Source organism: Trichomycterus rosablanca, chromosome 1, assembly GCF_030014385.1.
Source record: "Trichomycterus rosablanca isolate fTriRos1 chromosome 1, fTriRos1.hap1, whole genome shotgun sequence".
NCBI classification, from domain to species: Eukaryota; Metazoa; Chordata; class Actinopteri; order Siluriformes; family Trichomycteridae; genus Trichomycterus; species Trichomycterus rosablanca.
The window spans coordinates 60,359,741-60,370,624 of record NC_085988.1 but is presented as its reverse complement, the minus strand read 5'-3'; the positions used below and the strand labels follow the sequence as shown (position 1 = coordinate 60,370,624).

General features: G+C 40.6%; 1 long non-coding RNA gene across 1 annotated transcript; it reads left to right on the top strand.

Annotated features, from left to right (window-relative positions):
- The first annotated feature begins 4,682 nt into the window (after window positions 1-4,682).
- LOC134325343 (uncharacterized) lies at window positions 4,683-9,246 on the top strand. The gene is made up of 3 exons (XR_010014287.1): window positions 4,683-4,698; window positions 4,797-4,857; window positions 9,183-9,246. It is a non-coding gene; the product is annotated as an uncharacterized LOC134325343 (long non-coding RNA).
- The last annotated feature ends 1,638 nt before the right edge of the window (window positions 9,247-10,884 follow it).

Here is a 10,884-nt window from a genome sequence, read left to right as displayed (position 1 = left end):
GCTCCACCTGAAAATCGAACCAAGGACCTTCTTGCTGTGAGGCAACAGTGATACCGACCGAGCCATGGCAACTTCATATTAATTCTATGTCTAGAGAGATTATGCTCAAGTTTACACATACTTTTGGCCAGTGCATCGGGACTGATTGTTTCAACAATGTGATTAAAGTAATTGTGCCTAATGGGGCAAAAAAAATTCCAAGTTGGCTTGTTTTTGGTCACACGCAGTAGTAAATTTTCCTCTGAGATGTGATATCCTGCTCACAAATACAAACACTGCAAACTGTGTTAAACAGCTAGCAGTGGGGGTGATGCAAAAACTATAATCAATCAAGGAATCGCTTTTTCAAGGTGGGAAATGTACTGTCTGCTGAGCTTAGGAAGGTGAACACCAAATTAGGCAATATAAAAATCATCCTGTAGTTTACCTTCTGGTACTGCAAGAGAAACATTGACTTCACACAGCTTCATGCAGGACCATGCAGAGACAGTCTGTATTAGATGTTACATTGTGAGCCTCATAAGGCAGGAATTCATGATACTATTCAGAAGACTTCTGTATTAAAAGGCAATAAACTATAACAATAAGTACAGTGGTGAATACATACAACCCCAAATCAGAAAAAGTTGGGACAGTATGGAAAATGCTAATAAAATAAAAAGACAGTGTTTACTTTGGGGTTGTAATTGTATAGATAATATCTACTGGGAATTCTCTGCGTCCACAGAATTGGTTGGGAGTTACCCGAGTAGTGTTTTTAGCTGCTTTAGACTTCAACATCCTTAATATTTTTACTTACCGATTGCTAGTGTAACAAACTTTTCTGTGGTGTAGCTGACAACATTTAATGTATGTGTTTATGTATTGAGTGCTTTCTGTCTTTTGGGTATTCCATAATCAATAAAAAAGTGTGCTTCTCTACACACGTGATCTCTCTGTAGTCTGTGCTGCGCCTCAAAAGAACAAGCCAGTAAAGTATTTTACTCCCGATAGTTTGTCTATGTACAGTTTATTTTTTACTTTATAAACTCAGCAAACTCTAAAGATGCTCGGTTAGACTAAAACCTCCTCATAGTACAAATTACCCTGTAAATGTAAGGCACTTAAATGCTACACGAATTAAAAATTTCTAAATTTCACAGCAAATTGCATATTACACTGGAAACGGCTCTTTTCACGGTCCATGGTGCGATTTTCACGGCTGTGAATTAGGTAGGGCCTTTGTAATTGCATTTGTATAATATCAATAATTTACAGTATAAGACAATCATACAGGACCTGGTGCACCCTATGGTGCAAACAATTTCTGATCATGCTTCCATATTGGGGTATGACAATACCCAGATGGGGTGGCACGGTGACTAAGTATGTAGCACTGTCGCCTCACAGCAAGAAAGTCCTGGGTTCGATCCCTGGGTCCTTTCTGTGTGGAATTTACATGTTCTCCCCGTGTCTGCATGAGTTTCCTCCGGGTGCTCCGGTTTCCTCTTACAGTCCAAAGACATGCAAGTGAGGTGAATTGGAGATACTAAATTGTCCAAGACTGTGTTCGATATAACCTTGTGAACTGATGAACCTTGTGTAATGAGTAACTACCGTTCCAGTCATGAATGTAACCAAAGTGTAAAACATGACGTTAAAATCCTAATAAACAAACAAATCAATATCCAGATGAAGATTATTTATTAGTGGTTTAGGATAAAGTGCTTTCCAATTAGCAGGATTCTAGTGATTCTAGAGCATTCTATCAGCTTTTAGTGTTTAATTTGTATGCAGGTCAGGGATTAAACATATGGGCTGTCAATGATAAGAGATTAAGGATGCACCTACGTATAAAATTGATTGTAGGCCAAACAACATTAGAAAATGTTTCTGATGATAAACGAAACAAAAAAGAGGTCAAAGAGGATACGAATACAGAACACGCTGGATTGGTGTAATTGTGTTGTCCTCTACAGTCCAAAAATATAATAGCACCCTTATTGGTCCTACACCTGGAAACACTGGTGGCATGGCAGGTATAGGGCTCACTTACTCACTCACTCACTTGAAGTCTTGTATGTCTTCCTCGTGTCTGTGTGGGCTTTTTCTGTGTACTTTAGTTTCTACCACCTCCTAGAAATATGAAGGTAAACTGGCTGCTATACAATGCCCCTAGGTGTAAGTGGGTAAGTGAGTGACTTTGAATGCTAAATCCTGCTTTCTGTATTTTTAAAAGCGTTTTGCAATAGTAGTACTTAGTTTGTTTAAAAATATTGTGTTGGAGGGGCCCAGGTAATGCAGCGGGATATTCCGCTAGCACACCAGCGCAAAGATTCTGAACTCCTCGGTTCGAAACTCGGCATTGCCACCAGTCGGCTGGGCGCCATCTAGCGGGCATAATTGGCAGTGCCTGCAGCAGACAATGTTCTGCTAGGGCGGGATGACCGGACTATGTGGATGGGGACCCTGATTGGCAAATAGAGAGGCGCCTGTGCAGAATGCATAGGTGAAAAAGGGTTCCGGTAAGTGCTGCGCGCGGGTCAGTGGAGGCGTGAGCAACAATATACCCACCTCGACTGCAATCAGGGATCCCCCAGCAGCAGAAGACAAATTGACTATGCTAAATTGGGAACAAAATGGGAGAAAATGCATAAATAAAAAATAGAAAATACCATTGGTTCATTGGTTCGAAACTCAGCTCTGCCATCCAACAATTGGCTTGTTGTTCATACAGGCTGGGAGCTGGATAGGGACCTCATAACCGATGCAATTACGACCTCTGCTGCCTGATTGATGGTGTCTGCACAGAGTCGAGGAATAATGCATTGATCAGGGTGTGGCTCTCCGTACACGAAGCTGATCCTCATATGAACTCGCCTCGTGCAGGTGAAAAGGTGCAGTTGGTACTGCACACGTGTCGGAGGGGCGTGTGTCAGTCTCGCTTTACTCAATCAGCAGTGGAGATCAGCATCAGTAGAGAGGAAGCGTAATGCATATGGGTAATTGGATATGACTAGATTGGAAGGAAAATTGGGGAAAATGCCAAAAAAAAATTGTGTTGCCCCTTACAATCCAGAAATATAATAGCACCGTTATTGGTCCAGGCTACACCTGGAAGCACTGGTGGCAAGGCAGGTATAATAATAATAATAATAATAATAATAATAATAATAATAATAATAATAATAATAATAATAATAATAATAATAAGCCATCATTCCATCGCAAAGCAAAACATACTCACTCACTCTGTGTGGGCTTTTTCTGTGTACTCCAGTTTCTACCACCTCTCCGAAACATGCAGAAGGTAACCTGGCTGCTCTACATTGCCCCTATGTGTAAGTGGGTAAGTGAGTAACGTTGTGAGTGTCTGTTGACCTAAGATGGATTAACATGTCCAAGGGTTACACTTGTGGACAGAATATCACCCTTGTCACTGCACCACAAACATCACTAGGGATCTTGTTTATAATGCTAAATCCTAGAAATACTTTGTTTGTTGGTTGTATTGCATGGCCAAGCAAAATTTTTAAAAATGTATTGCCTTCTTATTGTATTGCCCTCCACAATCCAAAAATTACCACCGGTCGGCTGGGCGCCATCTAACGGGCATAATTGGCAGTGCCTGCAGCAGACACGGATCTGCTAGGGCGGTATGACCGGACTATGTGGATGGGGTCTTTAAGCGCTGTGTACGGACCCTGACTGGCAGATAGAGAGGCGCCTGTGCAGAATGCATAGGTGAAAAAGGGTTCTGCTAATACACCCACCTCGACTGCAATCAGGGATCCTCCAGCAGTGGAAGACAGATTGACCACGCTAAATTGGTAGAAAATGGGAGAAAATGCATGATTAAAAATAGAATGGTCGAGGAATAGAAGAGTCGAGGAATAATGCATTGATCAGGGTGTGGCTCTCTGTACACAAAGCTGATCCTCATATGAACTCACCTCAATTGGGAAAAATGTAAAAAAAAAATTGTGTTGCCCTCTACAATCCAAAAATATAATTGTTATCGGTCCAGGCTTTACCTGGAAACACTGGTGGCAAGGCAGGTACGGTATAGGGCAATGGGGAGCTGTTCCATCGCAAAGCAAAACATACTCAAAACTGGCTGCTCTACATTGCCCCTAGTAAGTGGGTAAGTGAGTGACTTGACCTAAGATGGATTAACGTGGCACTACGACGTTTTTAAGACTTGTGGATGGGCTATCCTTTTTGTCAATACACCACAAATGTTACTAGGGATCTTGTTCATAATGCTAAACTCTTTGAAAGCATTTTGACATAAAAGTACATTGTTTGTTGGTTGTGTTGCATGGCCAAATAACCTATAAACAAGTTTTGCAATATTTAATACCATAACAATTTCAAAGTTTTGTAAAATCCTAATAGTTTAAAAGAGTTTAATACGCCATTTGATTATATGGTTATATGGTTGCATCATTTTGGCAGACAAGTCTTAAATAATTACATTTTGATTAATTAAACATATCTAAACATAGTTAAGTGTTATGTGTTAGCTGTTTTTTAATTAATAAAAAAGAAAATCAATGCACTTAGATACAAAAAATAAATAATTAACCAATTTGTACTTGCCTATTGTGCCTAGATCTGGTGGACGATCCTCGCAGATCCAGATGAGCAGAACCAGTTGCACAGTCAAACAGCAGAAAGGGACAATATGTTGTGAGGCAGCAGTTGAAAGGGAAAGAGGTAAGAGGGTGGAGAATGCTGAGAATGAGGAGAGTGAGGAAAATAAAGAGGTTATTTTTAGCATGCATAATCATTAACGTTTCTTCTCTTTCTTACAGAGGCAGGCTAACTGGGTGCTGTCAATGTGATGTATTGCAGATAATCCTCAGATTCATCAAGGTGTGTGTGTGTGTGTGTGTGTGTGTTATACTACCTGTGCAAATATCTTTACAGCCTCTGTCTTTAAAACTATCAATCTAAATTCCAACTAAATATACAGTATACATGATAGACATAAATAAATAAACCTAAAAAAACCCAGAGATCAATACATCGATCAGCCATAACATTATGATCACCTCCTTGTTTCTACACTCACTGTCCATTTTATCAGCTCCACTTACCATATAGAAGCACTTTGTAGTTCTACAATCACTGACAGTAGTTCATCTGTTTCTCTGCATTCTTTTTTATCCTGCTTTCACCCTGTTCTTCAATGGTCAGGACCCCTACAGGACCACCACAGAGCTGGTATTATTTAGATGGTGGATCATTCTCAGCACTGCAGTGACACTGACATGGTGGTGGTGTGTTAGTGTGTTTTGTGCTAGTATGAGTGGATCAGACACAGCAGCGCTGCTGGAGTTTTTATATACCGTGTCCACTCACTGTCCACTCTATTAGACACTCCTACCTAGTTGCTCCACCTTGTAGTCAGAGACGATCGCTGATCTATTGCTGCTGGTTGAGTTGGTCATCTTCTAGACCTTCATCAGTGGTCACAGGACGCTGCCCACGGGGCGCTGTTGGCTGGATATTTTTGGTTGGTGGACTATTCTCAGTCCAGCAGTGACAGTGAGGTGTTTAAAAACTCCATCAGCATTGCTGTGTCTGATCCACTCATACCAGCACAACACACATTAACACTGTGCTGAGAATGATCCACCACCCAAATAATACCTGCTCTGTGGTGGTCCTGACCACTGAAGAACAGCATGAAAGCAGGCTAAAAAAGTATGTAGAGAAGCAGATGGACTACAGTCAGTAATTGTAGAACTACAAAGTGCTTCTATATAGTAAGTGGAGCTGATAAAATGGAGAGTGAGTGTAGAAACAAGTAGGTGGTCATAATGTTATGCCTGATCGGTGTATGTCCTGTTAGAAAGGATAATTGATTGTGAATCAGTTTCACTTGCTTTGGTGCAAATAAAAGTGACAACACGTTCAATGAAGTAGCAACAGCAACACAACCCCCAAAAATGGAATGGTTTTACAGGTGGTGGCCACCAACAATTACTCTATTCTTATCCTTCTCAACTGATTTGTGTCCTTGTCACTACTGGTAGCATGATAGCCTATTCAGGTTGCACAGGTAGTTCAGCTCCTCCAGGATGATACCTCCATACCTCCATTGCATTAAGGTTTGCTGTGTCTCTATACCAGGACATGGATCCTTATACGAGGAGAGCTGGACAGGGCAATAGAAGTGCATCAACCCAGCAACAGGACTTGGTTTTGCTAATTTGTGTGTAGAGCAACAAAATGACCTAAAAAATCACCTCCAGCTAGCTACTGGCTGGCATGTTTTTAAGCAAACTGTCAGAAACAGACTCCATCAGGGTGGGATGAGAGCCCAGCAACCTCTAGTAGGAACTGTGGTTACTGCCCAATACTGTGCAGCTTGATTGGCATATCTTTTTCAAGCACTACAATACAGAGTTACATGCAAAAATGCCACTTAAAACTTTACTGTGTAAAAAAGAAGCCTTATGTTAACCATGTCCAGAAATGGCGTCAACTTCTCTGGGCTCGGAGGCATCTAGGATGGACCATCACACAGTGGAAACGTGTATTGTGGTCAGATGAATCAGCGTTTCAGGTCTTTTTTTGGAAAAAAGTCCAAAAGCCAGGGTCTGTCATGGTATGGGGCTGTGTCAGTGCCCTTGGCAAAGGTCATTTACACTTCTGTGATGGCAGCATTAATGCAGAAAAGTACATTGAGATCTTGGAGCAACATTTGCTGCCTTCAAGACGTCATCTTTTCCAGGGACGTCCATGCATTTTTCAACAAGACAATGCAAAACCACATGCTGCACACATTACAAAGGCATGGCTGCGGAAGAAGAGGGTACGGGTACTGGACTGGCCTGCCTGCAGTCCTGACCTGTCCCCAATAGAGAATGTGTGGAGAATTTTGAAACAAAAAATGCGACAATGACGACCCCGTACTGTTACACATCTTAAGACGTGTTTACAGGAAGAATGGGACAAAATAAAAGCTGAAACATTAAATCACTTGGTCTCTTCGGTGCCAAAACGTCTTTTAAGTGTGGTGAAAAGGAATGGCAACATTACAAAGTGGTTAATGCTTTACTGTCCCAATTTTTTTTTGGAATGTGTTGCAGGAATGCAGGAATGAATGTTTATTAATAAATAAAATGAAGTTGAGCAGATAAAACATGAAATATCTCAGGTTAATCATGTCTGCAATCAAATAAAAGTAAATGTAAGAAACTGTGTTTTTTTTTATTATTTGCTTTTTCCATGCTGTCACAACTTTTTCTGATTTAGGGTTGTATGTTAACTGTATGCTTCAGTGCATTTAAAGCAAAATCTAGCTCTGCAAAAAGTTTAGTTACAAATCCTGATTGTCTTTGGTGGGTTAAATATTTAACACTGCAATTTAATTTTCTGAAAAAGGATAAAGATGCATCAAATACAAAAGAAAAAACGAAAGGCACAGCAAATGCAGTGTTTAAAAACACACATCATTTTATATTTACCCTACAGCCATTGAATCTTAGTATAATACTTGGTAATAAATATTTAATCATGTCTGAAGTAACTCATCATTGAAATTGTGATATTGGCTCATTATGAAGAGATGTTTAAAATTCTTCCCTCAAGGTAAGCTAAAACACAATATTCACACTGATTAAAGATTCATTACATTTTTATTGGATTTTCTGCTCGTCAGAGCCTATTATTTGATGTCAACCAAATCTAAAAGCCACCCGGTGCAGTAAATCTAATGTAAGCATAATGTGATTTGATGGATTACAAAACTAAATTATAATCATTTAACAGTAAAATCAGTCAAACCTTGACAAAGTACTGATAAAAAAGACTGTGCAGCAGTTTATTACGCAAGCCACCATTGCCTTGCTATTTTTTTGGTGGAACTGGACCCACTACAACTCTACGTCTAGACCAGTACAAAGTAGTAGAGTTTCTTACATCGACTTTTATTTGATTGCAGACAGGATGAACCTGAGATATTTCATGTTTTATCTGCTCAACTTCATTTGATTTATTAATAAACATCCATTCCTGCATTCCTGCAACACATTCCAAAAAAAGTTGGGACAGTAAAGCATTGACCACTTTATAATGTTGCCATTCACACTTAAAAGACATTTTGGCACCGAGGATACCAAGTGATTTAGTGTTTCAGCTTTTATTTTGTCCCATTCTTCCTGCAAACACGTCTTAAGATGTGCAACAGTACGGGGTCGTTGTTGTCTGCAGGCCAGTCCAGTGCCCATACCCTCTTCTTCCGCAGCCATGCCTTTGTAATTGTGTGCAGCATGTGGTTTTGCATTGTCTTGTTGAAAAATGCATGGATGTCCCTGGAAAAGAAGATGTCTTGAAGGCAGCATATGTTGCTCTAAAATCTCAATGTAGTTTTCTGCATTAATCCTCCCATCACAGAGGTGTAAATGACCTTTGCCAAGGTCACTGACACAGCCCTATACCATGACAGACCCTGGCTTTTGGACTTGTAGCTGATAACAGTTTGAATGGTCCTTTTCGTCCTTGGTCCGGAGCACACGACGTCCATTTTTTCCAAAAAAAGACCTGGAATGCTGATTCATCTGACCACAATACACTTTTCCACTGTGTGATGGTCCATCCTAGATGCCTCCGAGCCCAGAGAAGTCAAAGCCGCTTCTGGACATGGTTAACATAAGGCTTCTTTTTTACACAGTAAAGTTTTAAGTGGCATTTGTGCATGTAACTCTGTATTGTAGTGCTTGACAAAGGTTTGCCAAAGTAATCCCTCACCCATGTGGTTATATCAGCTATTGTTGAGTGGCGGTTCTTGATGCAGTGCCGTCTGATGGATCAAAGATCACAGACGTTCAGCTTAAGCTTGCGTCCTTGGCCTTTACGCACTGAAATTCCTCCTGATTCCTTGAATCATTTAATGATATTATGCACTGTAGAGGGAGAAATATGCAAATCCCTTCCAATCTTTCTTTGAGGTACATTGTTTTTAAACATTTCAATCATTTTCTCACACATTTGTTGACAAACTGGAGATCCTCTGATCATCTTTGCTCATCAAAGACTCAGCCTTTCCTTGGATGCTGCTTTTGTACCAGACCATGATTACAATCACCTGTTGATATCACCTGTTTGGAATCACATCATTATTTAGTTTTTTCACCTCATTATTAGCTCTAAATTGCCGCTGTCCCAACTTTTTTTGGAATGTGTTGCAGGCCTGAAATGCAGGAATGGAGGTATGAAATGAAGCTGAGCAGACAAAACATGAAATATCTCAGGTTCATCCTGTCTGCAATCAAATAAAAGTCAAAGTAAATGTAAGGAAGACAGCATTTTTATTTTATTTGCATTTTCCATACTGTCCCAACTTTTTCTGATTTGGGGTTGCACTAAAATGCAAACCATGTAAAACCATTTTTATTTAAATCACTCTCAGCACTCAACTTGACGTCGGAAGGAATAAACTTTATTCCTTCACCTAACTTACTGAACACTAGATGTCAGTCCAAACTCAGTTTCTACGTTTCTCTCAGCACAGTACTCCACCACTTCTCAAAAACGTGGCTACTTACATTTGCCTCTGTGTGAGAGAGGAACGAGTGAATGGACCAGTGTTTGATTACTGCTTAGCGCCCAGTGTTTTTTTACATGATGCCTAATCCACAGCAATCATGGTCAGAGAAAAATGGCAATTAGTGTTAATATTTCACAGCTTGACGTCCATGGGTTAAAGTCTAGGTTCTGGTTACTGTTAGTGGAGATTGGCATGTTTTATCATTTCAGGGGTTGTCTTGTGTGAAGGTTTTTTTCTCTGGGTACCCCAGTTTCTTCTTAGCTACTTCAAAGTATGTAGTATCCTGACATGGACTGGTACCTGTCCAAGATGCAGTTTTGTCTTGTGCATATTGTTTCTGAGATCAGCTCTGAATCTACAATGACTCTTATGAGGTCGCTTTACAGCAAGAACGTCCTTGGTTCGATCCCCAGGCGGGGCGGTCTGGGTCCTTTAAGTGCGGAGTTTGCATGTTGTCCCTGTGTCTGCGTGTCTGCGTGGGATTCCTCCAGGAGCTCCGGTTTCCTCCCACAGTCCAAAAACATGCAGTCAGGTTAATTGGAGACACTGAATTGCCCTTTAGGTATGTGGGTGTGTGTGTTTGCCCGGCGATGGACTGGCGCCCCGTCCAGGGTGTTACTGTGTGCCTTGCTCCCATTAAAAAGCTGGAATAGGCTCCAGCACGTTCCCCCCACCCCACCGCGACCCTAATTGGGTAAGCGGTTAAGAAAGTGAGTGAGTGATTCTTTAGGAGTACCTGACCCATCTGTGGATGAGCTTTTTAATTACGTGATGAGTTACAGCAGGGAAATTAGAAAGACTTTGTTTTCCGGAACCGTCCGGTCCCACTTTACACTAGAAAGAGTAATTCTGTATGTAATCCTGGTCATTGTGCTATAATCATATTCTATAAATATGCTCATTTCATGGCAACTGTGCTGTACATGCTAAATCTTTGCTGTCTGTGTTTATATAGATCTGTGCTGCTGACTGTGACCACATAAGGAACTGCTAAAGCATTTCTTACACTTTAATAATCTTTGGTTCCTCTCTGTCTGACAGCAAGTCAAAACATTCTTTCTTGATCTTTTTCGGTTGCGTTTTTCCTTTGTCATTTTAACTGTCTAACTCATAATGATTTCTCAGCTCACTGTGCTAGCACTAAAGCTGGTAATGTACGTTAAACAGACATTCAGTAGCATGTAAAGGGATTCGCTGCGTATATTTGTTGTTGAGGGATTGTACACACTAAATGCAATTACAGTGTGTACATACATTAAGCAGGACATCCTGGCTACATTCTGGTGTGTTCTCTATACAGTATACTGGTTAATCATGGCTTGTGCACTATATGACCATATAGG